At 43.6% G+C, this 27,525-nt stretch overlaps 1 protein-coding gene across 1 annotated transcript in view; it reads left to right on the plus strand.

The window, feature by feature from the left end:
- KCNH5 (potassium voltage-gated channel subfamily H member 5) overlaps positions 1-27,525 on the plus strand; it is a 343,547-nt gene that overhangs the window by 282,823 nt on the left and 33,199 nt on the right. The window lies entirely within an intron of this gene.

Raw genomic sequence — 27,525 nt, forward strand, 5'->3', positions numbered from 1 at the left:
CTATTTTCTAGATGTTGCTGTCAGTGCTTGTGACATAGGGAAGACAGGGCCTCCTCTCTGTGCTTCTTCTCACACTGCACCCCTTACAGTTGGGTGGGGTTTAGCAGCCTAGAGCTTAGCAGAACAGCTCAGCCACTCAAGCTTCTGGTAGAAGAAACAAGACCTCCTTCACACTCTTTAGACATGCTGCGTACAAAAACTGCCAGCCCCCCAGACAAAAATTCCAAAAAGGCAATAAATAAATAATAAGCCCTCATATAACGAAGTAAATAGGAACTTAAAAAGTTAGGGTTTTTGGAATGCTGTGATGAAAAGCTAAAAAAAATTGCTGCGTGTCGGGACTCAAACCCGAGATCTCCTGTGCTCCGGGCGATAGCTCTCCACAGTGAGATGTCCAGCCTGTTGGACAGCTCCCCTCCTGAATCATCTCCTAGTTCCTTGTTCCTGCAACCCAGTTCCTGCTTGACTCCACCCTGTTTCCTAATTGGACTTCCTATTTAAACCTGGCCTAGTACCTCCCTCCCTTGCGTGATTATTGTGCTTCCAGCCCCAAGTCAAGCTATGGTATCAACTGCTCCTCTCAATGCAATTACTGCTCCTGTGTGCCGATGTCTGCCTTCACCTGACTCCACCACCACCCGCTCTTTTGGCCACTATTACTGCTCCTGTGTACTGACCTCTGGCTCCACTTGACTATGTTAGCTGTTCAATAGAAAACAAAAACCTCTAGCACTTCTGTGGATACCAGTATAAAAGCAGTATTTTATTTTGACATCATGGATTTTAAAACTCTGTTCGAAACATGTAAGAGCATAAAAAACTTTTTGGAAGATGTTTTTATTCATGATGTCAAAATAAAATCCCTTTTTTTCATCCTGATATCCACGGAAGTTGTTTTCTATTGCTGTGAGGTGTGCCTGCACCTGTCCATGCACCAATAGTTATTGTGTCCATGCGGTGAGCTGGCATTTTGGATTTACATATGCTAGCTGTTTGCACAAGAGGCTCCAAACCAGCACCCAATCATTACACAGCATCTGAATACCTAAAAATGAACAGGTTAAATTTTCATGTACCTGTTAGGGTAGGATCATAGAGCCACTTCTACAAATAGGCCCCAGGTACCCCAGTCAACACTCACCCCTTTCTCCAGGGTCGCCATAGCAGAAGCATGGTCTACCTCTATGGTTCATCTTTGTTAGCAACTTTGTTTAGCATTGACAGAGCTCTTAAATTGTATGCAGTGCAAACATAGAGCTGAAGTAACTGTTCATTTGAAACAAATCTCCAGTGATTTCATGCAGGCTTTTGTAAACTGTCCAGAAAAAAATAGCACTAAAGAATACCGTTCATGTCCCTCCAACAAAAGAATCTAAAAACTATTCAGCACTAACAAAGGGAAGTATTTATCTTGTATATTTGATGAAGTTGCGTGTCACTTGGGAAGATCATTTCTCATCAGCTTTCTGTGCTTCACTGGGTTTTACACTTTAAGTTATTAATTACAATCCATTAAATTTGTTAACATTTTCACCTCTAAAGAGTTTACCTGCCAACCCAGTATTGTCCCATGCATGTTCAGATACATTGAAGTTAAAATGATTAAAAACATCCATTGTTCTACAATGGTCTGAAAAGCTCAATAGTGGAAATTTCAAGGACAAATATCAGTCAATAGTTACATATTATGGTTGAAAAAAGCTATATGTCCTTCGAGTTTCACCAAGGGCTTGAATGAAGGTTAAGAGAAAAGGTATGGGTAAACTTTCAAACTCTTTTCCCCCTGTTGATCCAGAAGTTGAAAAAAACTCATAAGACATATCCTGAAAAATTAAATATCCCTCCTGATCCCAAGTGGTGATCATAATCAACTTTCAGAACAAAATTTTATACATTTCCATAAGAGTTAATAATATTTTATTATATGAAACCATCAAGGATTTTTTGAAGCCTTCAACTGTTAATGCTGTGACCAGCCCATAAGTGACTTTTCCAAAGAGTCACAGATCTTATGGTAAAGAAGCCTTGACACCTCTAGAGACTAAACCTTTCTTATGCTGAACAGAGGGCGTGCCCCTTGTCTTTTGGGGGCATTTTACATGGGACACCTTTTCTCCATATTTTATATACAGGCCATTTATATACTTTTATGAGTTTATTATTTTCCCCCATAGACATTGCTTCTCAAGAATAAATAACTAACTGGACTAATGCAACAAATTAAAAGACAGAGAAAAGATCCATTAAATATCTGCTTTTTGAAAGATTTGTATTCCTCCAATTTAATCAGTTAAATGAAAATGAACATTTACATAAAAGTTTTCCATCCAACACTAATTTATATTAATTACATTTAAGCTCTGCCCTTGAATAGAACATCTATGTATTAAACCATTGTACAATTTAGCATTGTTGTATAACTTTTTTAGCTTTCATTCCTGTATTGACCTATTTTTATTCTGTATACTATTACTTCAACCGGAAATCATCAACAAGCAGCCTAATTGCTACCATTTGGTCTAACTATGTCTCTTTTTTTTTCTATTCGGTCTATTGCTGATATGAATATCCTACTAGTTTTAATAACAAACAATTGCCTGAAGTTTACCAATACGAGTACATAGTTACAAAAAAGACCCTCATCCAACTACATCAACTTTTGTCCAAAAGAAAATAACCCCCCTTCCTTGTGATTGTAATAAATAATTATCTTGTGGTTAAAAGGATTAGAAGAAGTTAACTCACCATAGTCAGGAAACTGCTGTACTTACTAGATAAAGTTCAGTCAGAGAAATGATGTAGAATGTTTATGCTCAATTAGGAAAGTGATACAGATGCAAATGCTTAGGAAAATGATATAAAGTGTCAACATGCTAATGTCTAATGGGAAATAGTGCAGTAAGATAGCTGATGTTTAGTACATATTTAGTATAGGGAATGCTACGGTATTGATGAATTATGCAAAACTGCTAGGATCTATAGTGTATTGCTAATGTTTATTATTATGTAAATGCTCATGTTTATTGAGGAGAAATGTGATACCAACTGTTAGTTGTTTCCCCCACGAAGATAGTGATAATGTACAGCTGCACAGTTAAGTCATTGTAAACAGTCTCTGTTGTGGCCTGTGTGGATATTGTTTCAGTGGCTTCATTCCCAGACCTCGTGGCCACTGCAAGGCACTAGCATAACTACAGGGGATGCAGTTGCACCTGGGCCCAGTAGCCTTAGGGGGCCCATAAGGCCTCTTCTCTCCATATAGGTAGCCCAGAACTATGAATAAAGCATTATAGTTGGGGGCCCTGTTACAGATTTTGCATTAGGGCCCAGAAGCTTCAAGTTACGCCTCTGCTGGAAGGTGTATGTACAACTTCATAAGGACTGGGTTCCCATTTCCACTGTAATCTCCCAACTTGTCTAGCACCCCTGCTTCATACCATGACGTAATCTCTCAGCTGCACTCTCCTTTAACTTCTGGTTGGCTGTAAGGGTATGTGAGCCTAGTCACCGGGCCACCAAATTGTACATCTCTTGTATCTCTCTTCAATGCCCCTCCAGAAAAGACTGTGGTGTCCACTCTCCATTTTCTTTGCAGGCCAGTATCATGATGTTGAGGGGACACTGTCCATATCTTCCAAATATCGTCAGGAAAGGGGAATAGCAACATTCACTATATTGTTATATTCCTAAACGCGCTCAGTAATGTAGTCTGGCAACGTTTTATTAATCTCATGTTCCCTGGTTCTCAGAAGATGCAACAAAGTCCTATTGAGGTGCTCACAAGCACCATTTTCCTGTGGCTGATAGAGGGTAGTGTGTTTTTTCTTACAGCCTACACAATCGCCCTAAAAGCAAGCTCCTTGGTCCAAGTGCAACAACCATATGGCAGCATAAAGCTGCTGGCTGAGGAACGTGTGCTTATCAGTAGCCACGACGGAAGAGGAGTTGCTACTAGAGATGAGCGAACGTACTCGTCCGAGCTTGATACTCGTTCGAGTACTAGCGTGTTCGAGATGCTCGTTACTCGTGACGAGTACCACGCGATGTTCGGGTTACTTTCACTTTCATCTCTGAGACGTTAGCGCGCTTTTCTGGCCAATAGAAAGACAGGGAAGGCATTACAACTTCCCCCTGCGACGTTCAAGCCCTATACCACCCCCCTGCAGTGAGTGGCTGGCGAGATCAGGTGTCATCCGAGTATAAAAATCGGCCCCTCCCGCGGCTCGCCACAGATTTGTTCTGACATAGAGGAGGGAAAGTGCTGTTGGTGCCAGAGCTGCTATAGGGAGAGTGTTAGGAGTATTTTAGGCTTCAAGAACCCCAACGGTCCTTCTTAGGGCCACATCTAACTGTGTGCAGTACTGTGGAGGCTGCTTTTTGCAGTGTTGCACATTTTTTTTTTTTGGTATATCGGCCGTGCAGAGCATTGCGCCCTGCAGTAATACTCCAGGGCCAGAAGTGGTGGTTAGGCAGGGACAGAAGACATATTGATTGAATATAGGCAGTGGGCCTTTGCAAAAACATTTGAGGAAAAAAATCTATTTGGGCTGCCTGTGACTGTCCTCAGTGTTCTGGGTCTCTGCTGGGTGTAGTAGTCCTCCAAATTCATACGCAGCCAGCTAAGTGTTACAGCAGGCTTGCGCAAAATTATTTCCTGGCTCTGTCTGGGCTGTTAAATCACCGCTGTATTGCAGTCCACAGTGCAACACTCTGCAGTTCTTTGACATACTCCAGGGCCAGAAGTGGTGGTTAGGCAGGGACAGAAGACATATTGATTGAATATAGGCAGTGGGCCTTTGCAAAAACATTTGGGGAAAAAAATCTATTTGGGCTGCCTGTCACTGTCCTCAGTGTTCTGGGTCTGTGCTGGGTGTAGTAGTCCTCCAAATTCATACGCAGCCAGCTAAGTGTTACAGCAGGCTTGCGCAAAATTATTTCCTGGCGTTCTGTAAGCGTAGTCAGCCTCCAACCACAGGCCAATAAGCGGCACATTTAATTACAGCGTTCTGTTTCTGCACTACTGGTAATACACCATGCTGAGGGGTAGGGGTAGGCCTATAGGACATGGACGCGGGCGAGGACGCGGAGGCCCAAGTCAGGGTGTGGGCACAGGCCGAGCCAGTGCGGTGGCCAGGGGTAGAGGTAGGGCCAGACCGAATAATCCACCAAATGTTTCCCAAAGCGCCCCCTTGCGCCATGCCACCCTGCAGAGGTCAAGGTGCTCAACGGTGTGGCAGTTTTTCACAGAGACGCCTGACGACCGACGAACAGTGGTGTGCAACCTTTGTCGCGCCAAGATCAGCTGGGGAGCCACCACCACCAGCATGCGCAGGCATATGATGGCCAAGCACCCCACAAGGTGGGACGAAGGCCATTCACCGCCTCCGGTTTGCACCACTGCCTCTCCCCCTGTGCCCCAACCTGCCACTGAGATCCAACCCCCCTCTGAGGACACAGGCACTACCGTCTCCTGGCCTGCACCCACACCCTCACCTCCGCTGTCCTCGGCCCCATCCAGCAATGTCTCTCAGCGCAGCATCCAGACGTCGCTAGCGCCACTGTTTGAGCGCAAGCGCAAGTACGCCGCCACGCACCCGCACACTCAAGCGTTAAACGTGCACATTGCCAAATTGATCAGCCTGGAGATGCTGCCGTATTGGCTTGTGGAAATGGAGGCTTTCAAAAGCATGATGGCGGCGGCGGCCCAGCGCTACTCGGTTCCCAGTCGCCACTACTTTTCCCGATGTGCCGTCCCAGCCCTGCACGACCACGTCTCCCGCAACATTGTACGCGCCCTCACCAACGCGGTTACTGCCAAGGTCCACTTAACAACAGACACGTGGACAAGCACAGGCGGGCAGGGCCACTATATCTCCCTGACGGCACATTGGGTGAATTTAGTGGAGGCTGGGACAGAGTCAGAGCCTGGGACCGCGCACGTCCTATCCACCCCCCGAATTGCGTGCCCCAGCTCGGTGGTGGTATCTGCGGCAGTGTATGCTTCCTCCACTAAACCACCCTCCTCCTCCTCCTACGCAACCTCTGTCTCGCAATCAAGATGTGTCAGCAGCAGCACGTCGCCAGCAGTCGGTGTCGCGTGGCATGGCAGCACAGCGGTGGGCAAGCGTCAGCAGGCCGTGCTGAAACTACTCAGCTTAGGAGAGAAGAGGCAGATGGCCCACAAACTGCTGCAGGGTCTGACAGAGCAGACCGACCGCTGGCTTGCGCCGCTGAGCCTCCAACCGGGCATGGTCGTGTGTGACAACGGCCGTAACCTGGTGGCGGCTCTGCAGCTCGGCAGCCTCACGCACGTGCCATGCCTGGCCCATGTCTTTAATTTGGTGGTTCAGCGCTTTCTGAAAAGCTACCCACACTTGTCATACCTGCTCGGAAAGGTGCGCCGGGTCAGCGCACATTTCCGCAACTCCAAGACGGACGCTGCCACCCTGCGGACCCTGCAATATCGGTTTCATCTGCCAGTGCACTGATTGCTGTGCGACGTGCCCACACAGTGGAACTCTACGCTCCACATGTTGGCTAGACTCTATGAGCAGCGTAGAGCTATTGCGGAATACCAACTCCAACATGGGCGGCGTAGTGGGAGTCAGCCTCCTCAATTATTTACAGAAGAGTGGGCCTGGTTGGCAGCCAGGTCCTTGGAAACTTTGAGGAGTCTACCCAGATGCTGAGCAGGGATGCTGCAATCATTAGCGTCACCATTCCTCTGCTATGCCTCTTGAGAAGTTCCCTGCAAAGCATAAAGGCAGACGCTTTGCACTCGGAAACGGAGGCGGGGGAAGACAGTATGTCGCTGGATAGTCAGAGCACCCTCATGTCTATATCTCAGCACGTTGAGGAGGAGGAGGAGGGGGAGGAGGATGAGGAGGAGGGGGAAGAGACAGCTTGGCCCACTGCTGAGGGTACACATGCTGCTTGCCTGTCATCCTTTCAGCGTGTATGGCCAGAGGAGGAGGAGGAGGATCCTGAAAGTGATCTTCCTAGTGAGGACAGCCATGTGTTGCGTACAGGTACCCCAGCACACATGGCTGACTTCATGTTAGGATGCCTTTCTCGTGACCCTCGCGTTACATGCATGCTGGCCAATACGGATTACTAGGTGTACACACTGCTCGACCCACGGTATAAGGAGAACCTTTCCACTCTCATACCCGAAGAGGAAAGGGGTTCCAGAATGATGCTATACCACAGGGCGCTGGTGGACAAACTGATGGTAAACTTCCCATCCGACAGCGCTAGTAGCCGAAGGCGCAGTTCCGAGGGCCAGGTAGCAGGGGAAGGCGCAGAGATTAGGCAGCATGTACAGCGCAGGCAGGGGACCATTCTGCAAGGCCTTTGCCAGCTTTCTGGCTCCCCAGTAAGACTGTGTCACCGGTCCCCAGTCAAGGCTGAATTGCCAGGAGCACTGTAAAAGGATGGTGAGAGAGTACGTAGCCGATCGCACGACCGTCCTTCGTGACGCCTCTGCCCCCTACAACTACTGGGTGTCGAAGCTGGACACGTGGCCTGAACTCGCGCTGTATGTCCTGGAGGTGGTTGCTTGTCCTGCGGCTAGCGTCTTGTCAGAGAGTGTGTTTAGTGTGGCTGGGGGAATCATCACGGATAAGCGTACCCACCTGTCAACCGACAGTGCCGACAGGCTTACACTCATCAAGATGAACAAAGCCTGGATTTCCCCAGACTTCTCTTCTTCACCAGCGGACAGCAGCGATACCTAAGCAATACATAGGCTGCACCCGTGGATGGAAGCATCGTTTTCTATCACCATCAAAAACTGACCTTTTTGCTTCTTCAATCTGTGTATAATATTCCTCCTCCTCCTCCTGCTCCTCCTCCTGAAACCTCACATAATCACGCCGAACAGGCAATTTTTCTTAGGCCCACAAGGCTCAGTCATATAATTTTTCTAAACAATTTTTATACGTTTCAATGCTCATTAAAGCGTTGAAACTTTCACCTCAACCAATTTTTATTTTAACTGGGCTGCCTCCAGGCCTAGTTACCAATTAAGCCACATTAACCAAAGCGATTAATGGATTTCACCTGCCCTCTTGGTTGGGCATGGGCAATTTTTCTCAGGTACATTAGTACTGTTGGTACACCAATTTTTGGGGGCCCTCGCCTACAGTGTAATCAAATGAATTTTTAGCCCACCTGCATTACAGCTGACGTTACATCAGCTGTGTTGGGCACTGCAATGGGATATATTTATGTACCGCCGGTGGGTTCCAGGGAGCCACCCATGCCGTGGGTCCACAGGGAGTTGTAACTGCATGTGTCCACTTCTAAAGAACCCCAGTCTGACTGGGGCATGCAGTGTGGGCCGAAGCCCACCTGCATTAAGCACGACATTACCTCAGCTGTGATGGGCAATGCAATGGGATATATTTATGTACCGCCAGTGGCTTCCTGGCACCCACCCATGCTGTCGGTCCACAGGGACTTCACAATAGGGAGTTGTACCTGCCTGTGTCTATGAATTAAAAACCCCGGTCAGGTTGGGGCATGCAGTGTGGGCCGAAGTCCACCTGCATTTAATCGGACGTTACCTCAGCTGTGATGGGCACTGCAATGGGATACGTTTATGTACAGCCGGTGGGTTCCAGGGAGCCACCCATGCTGTGGGTGCACACGGAATTCCCATTGCGGAGTTGTACCTGCCTGTGACCATTTATAAAAAACCGCGGTCTGACTGGGGCATGCAGACACCTTGACAGAATGAATAGTGTGTGGCACATAGGTTCCCCATTGCTATGCCCACGTGTGCAGCTCCAGATGGAGGTGGCACAGGATTGGATTTCTCATTGCTTCTGTACAGCATTGTGGACAATCGCCCCGCCCCTTTTAAAGAGGGTCGCTGCCTAGCCGTGCCAACCCTCTGCAGTGTGTGCCTGCTTTTCCTCTGGCAGACGCACTTATAAATAGACATGAGGGTGGCGTGGCATGAGGGCAGCTGAAGGCTGGGCAGGGACAGTTTGGTGTGCGCTGTGGACACTGGGTCGTGGGCGGGGGGGTTGGGCAGCATGTAACCCAGGAGAAGTGGCAGCAGAGTGTCATGCAGGCAGTGATTGTGCTTTGTTGGAGGTAGTGTGGTGCTTAGCTAAGGTATGCATTGCTAATGAGGGCTTTTCTGAAGTAAAAGTTGTTGGGAGGGGGGGGGCACTCTTGCCGCTATTGTGGCTTAATAGTGGGACCTGGGAACTTGAGATGCAGCCCAACATGTAGCCCCTCGCCTGCCCTATCCGTTTCTGTGTCGTTCCCATCACTTTCTTGAATTGCCCAGATTTTCACAAATGAAAACCTTAGCGAGCATAGGCGATATACAAAAATGCTCGGGTCGCCCATTGAATTCAATGGGGTTCGTTACTCAAAACGAACCCTCGAGCATCGCGGAAAGTTCGTCCCGAGTAACGAGCACCCGAGCATTTTGGTGCTCGCTCATCTCTAGTTGCTTCCTTTAAAAATAGTAAACATGTGCTTTCTCAAAGCCCTGAAAACCTGATTTTTTTTGCTTTTACTTTTTTGTTTTTTTTTCATTCTCCCCCCTTTCAAGATCCAAAACATTTATTTTTCCATCGACTTAGCCATATGAGGGCTTGTTTTTTGCAGGCCAAGTTGTATTTTTCAATGCAACAATTTAATTCACTATCAAATACATTGTAAAACTTAAAAAAATGTTTTAATGAGTTGAAATAGAAACAGAACACAATTGTTCCATTGCTTCTTGGGTTTTTATGACATTCACTGTGCAGTAAAAATGACACGTTCACTTTATTCTGTGAGTTAGTATGGTTACAGTGATACCAATATAATAGAGTTTTATATGTTTTACTACTGCTTAAAAATAAAGAAAAAACCTCAGATCCCAAACTTTTTTTTATTTTTCTGTCAATGGAGCTATGTGAGGGCTTGCTATAAAAGTTTCACAATCTCAGTTTATATTGCCTAGTGGCCTCAGTATTGACATTTCTCTGCGTGGGCTACACTATTCAGTATATACTGAGAACAAAGAAAATTCCATCCTAAAACTGAACTTTTAAAATAAATTTACGCTGTTTGTGATATACACTGACTACATTTTACATTCCCACGCTGTAGGAAGCAGGGTATAGTGACAGATCGGGTTAGTCATTTTGCAAATCTTACTTTTGAAACTTTGAAAAGTTGTACTGGACATGAGTCCAATGAGGCTTGTGTGTATTCATATCTGCACACTCCAACCTCCCTCCAGTTGCTGATTGACAGGTCCTTCTAAATGCACATTAACAGAGAAGAATCTGCCATTTAGCACCGGGGTTGAGGAGGGCAGGGGAATTGTGCATATGTGAATATACATGAGCTTCATTGGACTCATCTCCAGTCCAGTCCAGTTCAAAAGCAAGACTTGCAAAACCACTAAACTGATCAGCATAAGTGACAGACCGCTGAAATCACTATGTCTGTCAGTGTACTGTGCTGTCTGCAGCCCGGGCAGCTAAGAGGACCTGACAGGTTACCTTTAAAGGTAACCTGTTTTGCTGTAGGAAGCAGACAGCTCCGTAGATTGCAAAGTGGCCAGGGATGGTACTGCAGGCTGAGTCTTATTGAAGTGAATGGTTCTTGCAGAAAAATAGAACATGCTGCGATTCTTCTATCTCGTAGCATCAAGCGAGAGAAAAATCACACATGTATATGGACCTATTGAAAATAATGGGGTCTATTTCATGTAAGTTTTGTGTGTCTCGCTTGTGTGAATGCACCCTTATATAATAGTTCAATGTTTTACATTTTTAGCAGTTACAGCCACCCCTAAGGCCTTAGTCAGACGGGCGTTTTTTCGCGCGATTTGCGGATCACATGACGGATGCGCATCCGCAAATCGCGTGACCGATGCCCGAAAATTGCCCGAAAATCTGCTCCTAGCCGCGTTTCATTAGAAACGGGCTGGAGCTGTCCAGCGCATTGCATTCAATGGAGCCGGCAATACAGCCGACTCCATTGAAAGCAATGCGCTGCGGGCGAGTGTGGGATGAATTGTCGGGAAGGGCTTAAATATATAAGCCCTTCCCTGCAATTCATCCAGAAAAGTGTTAAAATAAAAAATATATACATACTCACCTGCTCCCGGCAGTCGGAGTTCCCCGCGGCCGGCCTGAAGTGGGTGTGAAGGGGGTGTGAGTCAGACCTGCCCCCTGATTGGCTCAGCGCTGAGCCAATCAGGGGGCAGGTCTGACTCACACCCCCTTCACACCCACTTCAGGCCGGCCGCGGGGAACTCCGACTGCCGGGAGCAGGTGAGTATGTATATATTTTTTATTTTAACACTTTTCTGGATGAATTGCAGGGAAGGGCTTATATATTTAAGCCCTTCCCGACAATTCATCCCGCGCATGCCGGCAGCCCATTGCTTTCAATGGAGTCGGCTGTATTGCCGGCTCCATTGAATTCAATGGGCAAACATCGTTCTTCTCTGCCACAGCTGTTACAGCTGTGGCAGAGAAGAATGATTTGTCTTCTATATGTTCTCAATGGGGTCGGCGCTGCTGCCGCCGGCCCCATTGAGCGCATATAGTGAAGAGAACAGGAATCGCAGATCGCAGATAGGTGCGATCTGCGATTTCTGTTCTATAATTTATCGGACAAGCGCATAAAAAGCGCTCATGTGTCCGATACCATTGCAAAGCAATGGTTTTAAAAAATCGCCGGACGCATGCGCATGCGCAAATCGCGGCAAGAAACGCCCGTCTGACTAAGGCCTCAGACCTGATAACAGACATAGGTTATTTTATAACATATAGTATAGTATTCAGGCACTAGGTTGTTAAAGCCATCTTGAGTGTTAGATAACCCTCCTGATTCTATGATATTCTTGCACCCCTGATTTTAAAGCTCTGAGGGTACTTGGACACAGGGCAGATTTTCTATGAATTTCCATTGTAAATCCACAGTAAGGCTGCCTGAACATGGGTAAGTATGATGTTGGGCCTAGAAACTCGGCCTGATATAGCACTTGCCAATGTGCATTTTCACGGCGATGCTATACAGTTTTATGGCAAAAACACCTCCGATCAGTTATGTGAATTAGCAACTCTTCAGTGGGGCTTTCAGCCGTGTCAGAGGATTGGCAAGTGTTCTCCATTGTTTTCAGTCTTAGTTTCCCATTGAAAGCAATGGTCAATGCGTTCCGAGGAACGTGAAAAGATAGGACATGTGCAGTGTCCGAACAGGGCGCGTCAATGTGGGGGAGACCACGGGTTATGAGGATGGTTGTCCCGGGTGGCTCTGCAATCTCTCACAGCAATGGCGGCGAAGTGCCTGGCTCGCCTGCACACGGTGGCAAAAGGATCAGTATATCAGTTCAACTGGGGTTTGTCACGTGATGCCAGCACCTCTTCAGAAACTTTGGAGTTAAAGACGAAATAACTGACATAAGTCCTGATAGCTTTAGTTTGCAAACTTTTGAAATAGTAGAACAATCACAACAATGGCAGACTTGCAGATTATGACAGAAGTATTCACTTGGCATACAGTTGGTAACGTTGCTTCAGAAATCCAGTTCAGTATATTTAACACTTTACTAACATTAAATGATAGCTGAGCGCTGCCTGTGATTGGTCACAGCGCTCAGCCAATCAGAGACAGCACTCAGCCATTCATAGTATTACTCTGCTATGCTGCTGCTGTATTTCTCTGTGGATTTGCCTTTGGAAAATAGTGGCTAATACTCAACCTGTGCATTTAGCCAGAAGGTGTAATCATTCTATTGTTATACTTCTCTCTGTAGCTTTGTTATAAAGCCTGATCTATATGTCATTTCTGATTGTAAATTTCCTTTAAATCATGACTTTAGCTTGGGTAGCTATTCCTAATAAAGAACGTGTGTGAGTATCTCCGTACATAGCAACTTGTCAAGGGGGATACACATTTGTTGAATGAAGTTCTGCACTCTAAATGAGCACTTTGGGTTCCTATGGTAATAAACGGCTGCTTTTATTGTTATAGCAACAGATCTTCTAAAAATAATACATTAAGGAGCTGTCAAGGAGACTGATTTGTAACTTTTAGACCAAGTGCAATGACTCTGGTTGGGTAAAGGAAGCACTTTGTGGGATGTATTAAAGGAAATGAATGTTGCTCTAAATGATTTGCAGCTGTGCAAAGTTACTTAGCTAATTCAGATAACAGTGTAACATATATAGAACAATGTAACATATATAGATATAACAGAGGGGAATCAGTCAGTTAGGCCTCATGTCCACGGGCAAATTCGGATTTAAAATCCGCAGCGTTTTTTCTGCACGCGGATCCGCGCCCCATAGGGATGCATTAGACACCCGTAGGTAGTTAAATACCTGCGGATGTCATTTTTCCCTGCAGGCTTGGGTCCCGTGTGCAGGAAAAAATCCGGACATGCTCCATTCAGGCGCGGGTCTCCCACGGGGACTGCTCCCGCAGGCTTCTATTGAAGCCTATGGAAGCCGTCCGGATCCGTGGGAGACCCGCGCCTGAATTAAACTCACCTGCTCCAGACGGTATGGGTCTTCCCTTCTTCACGGCTTGATCTTCTCTCTGTCGTGCCGGATCTTCTTTCTTTGGGCCGGTGGAGTCACCGTAGCGGGCCTGAATTTCCCCGTGGACATGAGGCCTTAGCCTTTTTTGTGCACCTGTAGACCTACATGAACTTTAGGCCTGTTTCACATGGGCGACGCGAAATCGTAAAATTCCCTGGTCCCGGACACCGACTCTTGAGAAACTCCACCGACATTTTACTGCTCCACTCTCAAGGAACTTGAGACACTCTTCACCTCACACTGCATGGCGGGAAAACTCCACATAACAAGAGAAAGTAGAAGAAGGGGTTCACAGCATTAGAGGGGTATCCTCTCAGCCTCTTCCATCTCTTCTTGTACTCAGACTGAGAGTGTCTGAGTACAGGCCAAGCTCTCTTTCTCTCTCACAAAAAGACAACCACACAGCTGGCAGAAAAGACAAGAAGACTTTACTCAAGCATCTTGCACCTACATATATAAAACGAGGTCACATGACATACAAATATATACTTTCCCAGACATAACCCAGACAGTAACCCATTCAGTGCTGCAAAGGTGCAATACACATCATATTCATACACATAGAAGACAGTAGAAAAACACAGAAGCACAAGCTTACATAAACCATCCAGAAACTTCCAAAACACATGTACACATTAACGTCTGTACACTACAGCTGTATCCTTGTAAGAACACTAAGAATTAAAGGATCTGTACTTAAGATACAGTATGCCATAACAATTTGAGATGGTAATACTGTACCTTTTTAAATCTAATATTCCCAGCAGGGTTGTAAGCACGGTATGGAGGGTGCCATTTTTGGATCCTGAGTGCATAGTAGTTTTTCTCCGACATAAGAAGTAATCAGGTTAAGGATTCAAAGTTCACCTTTAATTGCCAACTAGTCATTTCAAGAGCTTCCATTGGTGGACCTGCATTCATTTAAGGGGTTATTAAAAAAAAAAGATAAATTATGACAGCCAGTAGTTCAAGAAGATGATAAAGATTGTTGATTGTTCATGAGGAGCTGCTAGCTCCATCCACCTTCTGTGATTGGCAACTTTATAGCTATTACACCTCAGGAGTAAACTGGACTCATCTCTTGCCGAGAGCTGCAGAAAAAAGCTATAAGTGTTTTAAAACCACTGTACATTACCCTATAAGTGACAGACTGCTGGAATCAGCGTGTCTGTCACTACTTTATGCTACCCAGTAAGGGCAACATAAAGTACATCAGAGGTTCTCTTCAAGCCGCTGTGGAGAATAGAATGAGTGAAATAATAGATTTATGCCCTTCTTATGCCAAGTAATTGTTTTTGTTTTTACAGTCCCTTTAAAACATATGGAAACTTCCACAAAAATGTAATCTTTCCTCTAACCTTATTTGTGCTCGCTGGTAGATGCATGTGTGTTATTTTTGGATGCAGTCTCAAAATGTAAAAGTTATACTTTGACATTTCCAGGCGTGTACTTATAAATTAGGCCCCGTGTGTGTTAGAATGCATGTGTCCAAGTAAACAATCGCCAAAAAGGAGTCTCAGAGGTCGCCCTCTCTCAGCAATCCTATTTATAAGACAATGAATAATATCCAGTACATTCATGAGCACACCTTATAGAGGGAAGCTTTTCCTGTACTCTTAAAAATGTCACTTCTGCTATTAAAAGGCACATGTCAGTCATATTGATGGCAAAAACATTTTTTAACAAGGTTTACAGAATTTTAGATATAATACAGGACTCAAGAAAGCTGCGCTGATAAATTTCATATTTACATTAGCTGCAGGAACAGAAAATGGCATTTACAATATTTTCTGGAACTACTTTTCGTCTCCAAATCGCACATGCAGCGTGTAAAAGATTAGTGGAAAACACACAAAGCCCCTATCTTTGAAAAATAGAACTCTCCTGACTTAGAAGAGATTACCAGGCTTTGAATTTATGTGTAATGCGAAAAAAGCCACAATCTCTATAGAGCTGTTGATTCTTTACATTTCTTGGATAACTTTTTGAGGATAGACACAATGCCATCTAATTAACTAAGTCATTCTTTAGCATTACATTTTGTTTCATAGCAATTTGGACAATCGTATAAAAGAGGAACACATTGATTGGATAATACTGAACAAAGGCATGGCTAGAGGATCTGCGTGAAAAAGCAGAGGCATATTTTTCATAGCAGTACAAATGAAGTAAACCAACTCAACCGCAGTGCAAGAATACCTGGATTTGACTGGGATCAAGTAGTTGCAACGGGAAACGGAGGACTGCTACATCCAGTAAATACATGGCTTTATTGGGTTACATTAAAGCGTCTCAGGAAAAGACACAGTGGACAGGACTTCTGTAGCCCTTAGGGCTTCTTCAGAGGGCCGTATGTGCAATTTTGCACACCTATGCACAATGCATTTGCCCAGTGAACAAGGTAGCTTTGCATGTATATCAGTGCATAGTACTGTACTTTTTGCAAGTTCACATGCATGTGCAAAAGACCCCTGTCCTGATTTAACCCCTTAGTGACCGGGCCATAGTGTTTTTTAGGTCCTGCAGCTGCAGGATGTGTATAGAGGGAGATCGCAGGGCGCCGGCTGTTTATTACAGCCAACACCTGGCTGCAACAGCTCCGATCAGTAGCGCGGCTCATCAGACCTGTTAAGCCTTTAAATGCCATTGTCAATTCTGATAGCAGCATTTAAATATGATGAGATCACAGGGAGCCGTGCGAGCGTGATGGCAGCCGGGGGCCATCTGAAAGGCTCCAGGGCTGTCATGGCAAACCATGCCCATGGGGTGGCTTGATAGACTGTCTGCCCAATAGCAGTGTGATGTAATGCTATGGCATTACATCATACTGCAGGAGCAATCAAGGCATCGCAAAAAAAAAAAAAGTAAAAATAAGATCCCTAAAGTTTTACTAATTATTACAAAAAAAAGTAATAAAAGTTAAAGAAAAACCTTTTGCCATATTTATAATAAAAGAATCTAAATAATAGAACAAAAATACATATTTGGTATCGCTGCGTCTGTAAAATTCCGATCTATCAAAGTAATGCATTACTTACCCCGCACAATCAACATCGTCAAAAAGAAAATTAAGAATGCCAGAACACTTTTTTGGTCAGCCTGTCTTCAAGAAAAAATGCAATAAAAAGCAATCAAAAAGTCGTATGTATTCCAAAAGGGAACCAATGCAAACTACAGGATGTCCCTCAAAAAATGAGCCTTCACACAACTACGTAGACAGAAAAATAAAAGTTATTGGGCGCAGAAGACACTGGTTGAAAATAATTTTAAAAAATTAAATATCTTTGAAAAAAAATACAAATAGTACAGCAAAAAAAAAAAGAAGCTATATAAGTTTGGTATCGTAGAAATTGCACTGACGCATAGAATAAAGTTATCATGTCATTTTTGTTGCAGTGTGTATGCTGTAGAAACAAGACGCACCGAAAAATGGTGGAATTTAATTTTTTTCCATTTCTCTCCACTTGGAATTTTTAAACGTTTTTCAGTACATTATGTGGTGCATTAAATAGTACCATCGAAAAATACAACTCATCCTGTGCAAAATAAGCCCTCTTAGGCTGGATTCACACAGGACGGATTTGCCGCGGAAATTCCATGTGGCAAATCCACCGACGGCTTTTGCAAAAAATCTCGTCCACACGGGGCGGCAAACGGTGATGCGGCGCAGAATTGACAGCCGCAGCATGTCAATTCTTTTTTTTTTCCGCTGCGGGCTGACTCCTTTCTTTGGGGAGAGAAAGCCGCAGCGGAATGCCAAAGGCCGAACCACTTCAAAACCCACAACGAAATACGGTGGGTTTTGAAGCTGCGGCTCTTCTGCAGAAATCTCGGCAGCTTTTCCATCCCGTGGGAACCCAGCCATACACCTACGTCTATGGAGAAATAAGGGAGTTACGATTTTTTTAAATGGGGGAACGAAGAACAAAAATGGAAAAATGAAGAAGAAGCTTCATCACTAAGGAGTTAAAATGCTATTTAGTCTAATAAGGTCCAGATGTGTTCTATTTTTAATGAAATTGCGCACGCATTGAGCGCGTATTTGTGTAAGTCCCATAGATTTCTGTGGAGGCCTTTGCTGCGAAATATGCAAAAAGATAGATATCTTAGGATACCTTTAGACGGGACAAATGTCGGGCAAACGATGCCCAACACTCGTACCTGTGTGTCCTCGCTCCTGTGCTCCTGCATGGGAGCTAGTAGTGCTGCGGCCAGCAAGGGGGCAGCACTACTTCATTGTCATATATGTTAAGTCAATGGAGAGGGGCAACCCCTCCCCATTGACTTAACATATATGATGGACGTTGAGCTGATCACTGATAGCTCAGTGTAAATAGCAGCCATTCAGTACTAAACAGCCGCTATATTTAGTCAATGGAGAGGGATGGGGGAAAGCAAGGAGTGAAATCTCCTGCAGCCTCCCCGCTGTGAGCCAGTGATACTAGCTCCCATGCAACATTCATCCAGTCTAAATATTCCTTCACAGTTTAGTCTGTTCACAATGTGTGTAATGCCTGCAGACCCGACTATTTGTGTAATTCAGGTAGGAATGTAAGTCGTTTCATTTACATATTCAAACATTAGTTAAGTTGCAGCCTTCTTCACAGCTTTGAGGTCTTTTAAATGCTATTAACAACAAGGGAGACAAAATGAATTTATATTAACACATTAATGAATGCATTTTATGACAGGCAGAGCTGAGGCGATAACACTTAATTGAATTTTGTTTTCAGGCTTTACTCCATTGCTGTGGACTCCATCCTTCAATAATGAGTGCTAGATGCAGGGACATCATGTCCCTATCAATTATTAATCATAGAATTCCATTGTTTAGCATGCCTTCTAATATTAGAATCCAAAGTCACAATATATTTTAAGCCTCGCCTCAGTGATCGCCACAGGAATGCCCAAGAAAGGCCTTTTTTATGTAAATTAATAGCAGCCTTCTCCATTTTGCAGTCCTGTTTACAGAACAGCCAGGGTTTTTGGCAAGTATGGCAGGGTCAGAATGTATATTTTAATTGCAAGGCATATTATCTTTAGTTCCCCCCTTGATAATATTCATATATCAGACAGATGAATGAAAAGGCTTCCTTTGCATATATTTCCCAGAGGAGCATGCATGGCCTTATAAGCCTGCTCACTCACCTCCTAGGTGTCTCCACACACCTTCTTGGTGCTCTCCTTAAGATGAGAGGATAGCCTTCCCAACCAGTGGGCTAAGAGAAATGCATTTACCTGACTAACCTGGAGCAGGACTATTGCAGATAACCTGTGTAAAGGCCCACTCTCAAAATTCACTCAAAAGCCATCTTTTGAACGATAACTGTTGTGTCTAAACGTGCGGCCATCGTGCACTCTTCGTTTATCACTCATTTCTAGCCAGTTAGAAATGAGCAATGAGCCTCATCAGCGCCACCCGCTGATATCTCATGGGCGGTGCTGATAGCATTCTTTCAGCTGGTGTCCTGCTTGCAGTTCTCAGCAGGACACCAGCTGAAAGTGCAGAGAACAATGCAGCTGTTTGCATATACAAAACAGCTGCATTGTTTTCAGAGCTATCGTGGTGGTATCCTGCTCCGCCTGCATAACCTTTTATAGCTAATTAGATACTTAAAGTTATGCAAAGATGATCGCTCCAAACTGTCACTGAAACTGTCGTTTGAGAGAATTTTGAGTGATCATCATTCTGTGTAATGCCTTTAATGGGCCAAGAACTTTCTAACCAGACCAACTGTTGCTTAAGGCCTTTTTATACATCATGATTATCATGTAAACCACTCATTAGATTGAGTGGTTTGCATGATAACTGTGCGGCATATATACATGCAGTAAAAGCAATCAGCCAATAAATCACTAGTTGGCACTTTCATGCGGACCATAAAATCATTGCTGGTCTCCTGCTGCATCTGCCTGTGTAAGGCCCCCTGTCCATGGCAGTGATTTCGCCGGCTATGTAAAGTGCTGGCCCCGTGTCCACAAGCAGAGAATCATTGCGATTCTCCAGTAGTGGCTGGCAATTCGCAGCATGTTGCGAATTGGCACGATTCTCCGCGGTCAGCCAATCTGTCAGATAGGCTGATCTGCGAAGAACTATCTGCCGGCTCCTGCTCCTGGGCGGCGGCTGCCACGGCTGACATCCACCGCGGGATACCGCAATGCCCGTGGAAGGGGGCCTAAGCAGGCTGCTGCTCATCTATGAATGACTGCCTGTTTATTGCTAGTAGAAGTGGGCAGGCTGACAGTTGTCCCATGTAGAAGGGCCTTTATTCGATTGATTATTGATCTTGGACTACAAGGCATCAAGACTAAAAGGACAGACTAAGTTCTTGGTTAAAAATCACTGTTTGTTGACAATAAGTACTGTTTATTTGTTCGGCAATGACATTTCCTGCAGACTATGTCAGTTATTCTCAAAGCCTAGGCCATGGCTGCTAATTGAGCTTATTTTAAAACTTGGCCCTCACCTGAATCAGTGTGACCAGAACTGAGTCATGAGTCCCTTATGCACACTACCACATATGAAGAGAAAAAGATCATGACCTTATTTGGAGCTTGGCATGCCTAGGATCAGCCCAACTCTATGCCCACCAGGCTGACACTGACCTAGAAAACTGGAGAAGCCTCAAACCCAGGGGCGTAACTATAGGGGATGCAGAGAATGAGGTTGCACTAAGGCCCAGGAGCCTTAGGGGGCCCATAAGGCCCCTCTTCTCCATATAGAGAGCCCAGTACTATGAATAAAGCATTATAGTTGGGTGCCCTGTTACAGATTTTGTATTGGGGCCCAGGAGCTTCAAGTTACACCTCTTCACAAACCCACTGCCTACAGTCCCTTGCATAAGCAGAGTTTGGTACACAGTATTTGGAGATCAAGAGCAGTGGTGAGCACAATGCACTAAACAGCCAGAATACTCAGGCACAGGAAGTTCAAGATTGATGTTAAGGCTACAAACTACAATGAGGAAGCTCAGGGTTCACGTTCCACCATGTTCAATTCCTGACATATTTACTCTTCCAATTCAGTGTGTTGAACTGAAATAACCATGGTTGCAGTTAGGAAGATGGTAATCATTGCATATTCAACATGGCAACCACAACTCCCAGTTCAGCTTTTCTACTGAAATGATCATCAATAACCTTAGGGCTTTATGGTAACGTAAGTATAGTTTAATAGAGTGATGGAAACCATATACCATATGTGATTGGTTTAGTGGAACTGCTAGTTGTTTGCATATTGCAGCCATAACACTGACACTAAAATACGAAGGAAACTGGCCAAATCCAGGGGCTGGCTTGGATTGGAGAGAGGAGGACTCCGAGAATTGATGACCATCAGCAAGACGAGGAGTTGAGCTTTTGTTTGAGACATAAGTAGGAGCAGGCAGCGTTATCTCTCCCTACACAGAATGTCCTAACACTGGTCAGTTGCAAGTGTCAGGACTGTCAAGATTGTGTGCGCCATGACTCCGGGCAAGCTTATCCATAGGATTTAAAGGGGTCAAGTTTGGTGGCCCATTGGGTTACCAAGCAGCTCAGCTCACTGGAAATCTGCTTGGTTGAACCAGTCTGGGATATCATACATAGTCAGTAGGCCTGTGCCTTGTATATGTTGTTTTGTTTTTTAGAAATAGAGATTATGTTTTGAAATAGAAGTCACACTGTGATATTTGGCTTCAATTGTTGATATTTTGGTCTACTGACAACTGCTTTGTCAGATCTGTCATATTTAATGCAATCTAATAGATAGTAGGAAACTGGTAGCTGTTTTTGGTAACTTTTTGTTGTGTGATCTATTTTCTATTTTGTAAGCGTTTGCATTATTTCAGTGCTAGAGATGTAGACCTTGCTGACCCAGTAAATCAAGCATATGGATTTCAAAATGATTACCTTCTGCATTCAGATTGCCATGTCTAAATGTCACTCTGTCACCTCTTTGTAGCGTTCTGCAGTGTTTCAAAATTAACATTAATAATTGTAGTTTGTGCAAAGCAATCTGCAGTCAGGCAAGACGAAATAACAAACACAATAGAGATTACATTTTGGTATTTGCTCAATGCAGTCACACAAGAGGATGTTGCATTAGCATAGGAATATGTAAATGTGTCTATATCTCTCAGTACCAGTAAGGAGCATTATAACAGAAGATTCCAGCTTTTTTTAGTGAAGTTTCTCTAACCCTTTGTTATTTAAACATTCCTAGATTTCAGTATCATTTTCTGACAATAGTAACAGTGCCCAGTAGATGAGAGACGTTCTATTTTTCATTGCATTTAAGAGGAAACTCATTGATAAGGAAAGGATGATTACATATGTATAATCACTTGCTTATTAACATTTTTATTAGGTTACTTTTATGACGTGTCAATCATGGGAGTCATATTAGTGAGAGTCCTAAGATTCGCGTGGATCTTGGGAACGAGTGAGTCATATTTGTAATCAAGAGCATAACCCCCAACAATTGAATCTTCATTGACAAGACATTTTATGCCCTGCCCACATCCACCTAGTGATGCTCACAAAACCTGCGACGGACACACTTTAGTTATTATCTTTTTGGTTTGGAGAGCGGAGCGAGACTGACATAGTCACCTTTAGCCCTTTCACAACCAATTTAGCTTTGGTCCTCACGCTCCTCTCTCCATACATTTCTCTCTTCTGCTTACTGAATATCTCATTACTGTATCAAGGCCATGCGTGTCTCACTCTGTCGCTTGTTACAAAGTAATATTTTGCCTTTGTATTTCTTTATGTTTCAATAAAAAGAAATTGCATAAAAAAGGTCTATGCACCCCCAAATTATACTAATGAAAATATCCACTTATCATTTCCCCATACAGCTTCGTAGATGGAAAACTAAAAAAAAGTTATCAATCACTAAAATATTTTTTTTTCCTAAGGAAAATGCGTTTATTATATATGCAAAAGTAGTAAAATCTTAATTAAAAAAACAATATAAATGTGGTATGGCCGTAATTGTACCGACTCACAAAATAAGGTTAAGATATCACTAATACAACAAGGTGAATGTCATATGATAAAAACAATATAACAATGTCACAGTTGAGGGTTTTCCTTTTGTACACCTCAGCCCCCAAAACCCTGAACGGCTGAACATGTATGCCATTTTCATATTGTGTAGCGGAATGAGACACTGCAGACACTTGGCAAATACTAGATAGTTTCCACATTGGCTTAAAACTCAACCATTAGCCTGAGCTTCTTGGGTTAAATAATTGTGTTTTCTAAATAAAGTGACTTCTATATTGTCATTTATACTCAATTGTTGTAGAATATTGATAGTGCATCAAGAAACTTATTATAGTGAACTACCTTAAGGAATCTTTTATTTGGTGGCCATTGGAACAACTCCCTCCATAATGGCAACTTTGAAAGTAGATCATATTATAGAACTGGACATTTAATACCATACTAAATATGAAATGTGAGTAAGATTGAAGTCATCTTATGAGTTTAATTTCTAAACACTGCAGATTTCTGTAATTTCCGATCAGATTTGTTGGCGCAATTGGACCTTAGTCAAAGAGTAGAGATAGGCTGAATGACATGTAAAAAAAACATGTGAAAACTGATTAGTGACCGAGTTAAGTTTAGAAGAGATGATAGGGACCTGCCCTTAACTCTGCCTTAACCAGACAAGGAAGGACAGTGGAGCACCCAGCCCAAAAAGGGCAACCCAACTGTTGAAACCTAACTGGATTACCTGGATGTAACATGGGAGAGAAGGGTAGCACAGTACAAAAGGGAAAGACAAAGGAGTAACCATAAAACAAGTCTAAGGTCCTAGTCTAAGAGACAGAGTCAGCAGTACCGAAGAGAGAGGCAGAAAATCGTAGTCAATAGTCCGCAGTCCAAAATGTCATATGCAGAAAGTTCAGTACCAATAAGTAAGCTCAAAACCCACCAAACACCTACACAGAACCAGCATATAGAAGTACTACCAGTGTCCTCTGAACAGTACTAAGCACCTTAAAAAACAACTCAGCTAGCCAATCACAGAAAGGAGATATGACTCCCATTGCATCCAGTGCCAAATGGCAATGCATGTGTGCCATTAGCTGCAACACATTGTCCACTGCTGATGTTCTGATGCCATGACAGACCCATGTGAGTGTCGAGAGTATGATGACAATGATAGCACTGTGACAATTTATTTCTATTTTCCTAGTTCCAAGTATTATTTCTATGCTTTATGTGATCACAATTTTTAATGTTGTTCTATTATCAGTCATTGTGATCTTAATGTATGTATTGATGTGATGAAGTGGAGACAGCTGCTGCAGTTCTCATTCGCTTCCTCATAAACACACACAACAAAACACCTACACTGAGTGTTGGCAATTTACCTGAAATATGTGTCATTTATTCTCAATAATGCCTGTCAGGATGAAGTATAGCTAAGCAGATAGACAGGAGGAAAATAAATTAGACTTCATGCAATATTAGCTGAATATAAGGGTATATTGTCAGTGTGCACAATAGCTCTCACCTGTCTGTATTTGCTCTACCTAGGTTTGAACAGGGCAATTGAAATGCAGTAAAACATTACATCTGGCAGTTGAGAAGTGTTAGTGATAAAGAATTTATGAAATTCTAATTTCAGCTGCTTTTTGTAGCTATAGATGGTGCTGATTGTTTTTGCATCCCCAAAGAAGGGCAGTTTTATAGCAATTACCCATATCAATGGAAACTTAGTTCAGATGGTTTGTGTTACATACACAGATGTCTATGTTCACTACTGGTCAAAAGTTTTTGAACATCTCAATGTTTCCAGTTTTTATTGATATTTGCACAGTTTAAGGTCTCAAATGTACTTTGAAATGAAAGCATAAAACAAACAAACACACTGAGATGAAAAATAAGGGATTAACTTTGTTTCACTAAATCTATATTTTAGACTCTTCAAAGTAGCCACCTCCAGCTTATGTAAGAGCTTTACACAATCGAGGCATTTTTCTACAATTGCATTCAGATAGTGTTCTGTCATTTCTTCCTAACATTGTTGTAGAGATTCCCACAAATGTGCTGCAGGTTTCTTTTATTTAACCCCTCTGTCCAGTTCAGCCCAAACAAGCTCAATGGGGGTTTACATCTTGAGACTCTGCAGTCCATTCCATTCTTTAAAGCCTACTGGCTTCTTCTTGTCTTCTTAAGTAGTTTTGACCTAACCTAGAAGTATGTTGTGGATCATTGTCTTGCTGTAATATGAACCCCTGACCAACTAGATGTATACCAGATGGTATTGCATGGTATATCAAAATGCTGTGGTAGCCCTTTTTGTCCAGGCTGCCAGTTAAATATGGTGTTGGGCTGCCTTTGGTCTTCATGATTGCAGTAATCCTCCTAGGCATGATTTCCACCAAATTCCATGTGGAGGGTTTTATCTTCATTCCTTGAGCGGATCTGAAGATAGGTATGTGTGGGGGATGATGAGCATGTTGGGCGTGCACGGGTACGGCATTCTAGTTTGACCCAAAGATGCTTTATGGGATTGAGATTCAGACTTTGGACTGGCCAATGAAGTTTACTCCCCAGACTAAGCCTCAACACTGACTACTCTATGAATGGTGCTTGATCATATTGGTAGATAGCTGGAGCTGTACCAAAGTTTTACGACAGGATAGGTAATGCCAAATTGTCTGGAATGTCTCTGTATGCATTGGCGTTAAGAGAGCATTTCACTATAACCAATGTCCCTAGTCCTTCTCAGCAGAAACGCCCCTATACTTTAACAGAATCTCCTCAAAACTTCACTGTTGGGATGATGCAGTTACGTAGAAACGGCTCTCCAGGCAATTGTCACACACAAGTGCAGCCATCTGCAGGTGGATGTGATACAACCTTCAAGCTTGTACAAGATTTAGTTGTCCATGTTCTGTTAGTTTACAAGGTCTCCTGAAACGTAGCTACAATGCACAAACATCAGATGTTTTTCATTTCTAAAAAACATTGCCAACAGTGGACTTTGAAAAGTCCAACAGGGTTTTGATATCTTGTACTGATTGTTTGCTCAGATGACATCCCACCACATACCCAGTTATCAGCTCTTCACCTGGTGGCATTCTGATTTTCTGGACTGGGATATGCCTATATCATACTCTCGGCTATACCTAATGCTCACACAACTGATTTGCATATCCCCTTCACCTGACCGGATTGGTTGGTGTCCCAATACTTTTATCAGCAGTGTATGTATGGCACACATTGCACCTCATATGTGATATATAAATTTAGTCATGCTCTAGATACACAACAAATCGATAAAGAACATAACATGTAGAATTAAGCCCCAGTATTGACAATTTCCTACTAACATGTTATGAAATAAAAATTGTTAATACATTCCATCTTTAATGATTCCTGAATAATTTATTTTAACAGCCGTGTAGAATTAATAGCTAGTGTAGGAAAACTAAATCTATAAAATAAGAGGACGCAAAAATAACTACAGCATCCAGGGTGGTCTTGTGCTTTGTATGACACATTCATGTGATAGATATAAAGAGTGCTAACTTAAAAAATCGGTGATTCATGTTAATACTTTTTCTGTGCTTCTTCTATATTCATTGCTCTCTCCTGGCAAGAAAGGCAATATATCTTTTCATTGGCAGTAACTCCTCAACTGCACATTGCAGAACCTATTTAGGATTGACTGCTTGGTCTGTAGTTTGACTATGCTCTACAATAAAACAGACACAGAAAGATAACCAGAAGCGTCTTGTCCCACAGCAAAATCTGTAACAGGGTTCCCCAACTACCATGTGCCTTTTAATATACTGTTGACTTCTTATGTAGCAGAGGAATAGAGATGAGCGAGCACACTCGTTTAAGGCTGATGCTCGAGCGAACATCGGTCTTTTCGAGTAACTGATTACTCGTCCGAGCACAATGCGGGTTGGGGCATTGGGGGGAGGGGGGGGAGAGAATGAGAGAGATCTCTCTCTCACCCACCCCCCTGCACCCCTCCGCTCCCCCCCGCATGGTGCTCAGATGAGTAATTAATTACTCGAAAAGACCGATGCTCGCTCGAGCATCAGCCTTAAACGAGAGGAACCATTAGATCACCAGACACGAAGCTCTAGGTACAACACGTCACTGGCGAGAAGATAGCGCCCTAAAAAGAGCACCACCCCTAAAATCCAGGAGAGCTTTGATATAACAGTAGAACCTGGAGTCTCCCATCCGATAATGGACATCCACACAGAAAGGTGCCACGGCACACGTCCCAAGTCACCAGATCACATAAAATACACCAGGTCACATAAAATACAGGATTCAAGAATACATATCTACAAACAGCACTCAGTGTTCATCAAGTAAGTGAATAAGTAAAGGCAAGAAATAATATTTAAGATGAACAAATAGGTACTTACTTCACCAGGGAACTGCAAGGCAGGTCTGCATCTCCTCTCCCAGTAGGCAGTAACACAGCAGGCGTGTGGTGCACAGATAATGTATGAAGGAAACACGCACCTAATAATAGTACACATACACATAGTAACATAGTATGCAAGGCTGAAAAAAGACAAATGTCCATCTAGTTCAGTCTGTTTCCACCCCCAGTTGTTGATCCAGAGGAAGGCAGAAACACCCAATGAGGCAGACGCCAATTTACCCCATTTGGTAGAAAAATTCCTTCCTGACTTCATAATGGCAGTCAGAATAATCCCTAATCAATTGACAGGCAAATCCATTAGATATTTATACAAAATCAGCCAAAGTTGGAAGATAAAACAACAAGGACCCAACCTCCTTTCTCAAGCACATGTGAAACACATAGCATTAGTATATAAATATATAACAGAATTGATGGCAGTGAGTCATAAGGTGTGTTTGACATCAGGGAGAGTGGATCATGCCAGAAGCATCTAAATTGGAAGGAGCCATGCAGTCCAGGTGCCAGAAGCATACTCCACCAATATGGGGCACTTGCACA

This window comes from Eleutherodactylus coqui, chromosome 6 (genome assembly GCF_035609145.1).
Source record: "Eleutherodactylus coqui strain aEleCoq1 chromosome 6, aEleCoq1.hap1, whole genome shotgun sequence".
NCBI lineage: Eukaryota > Metazoa > Chordata > Amphibia > Anura > Eleutherodactylidae > Eleutherodactylus > Eleutherodactylus coqui.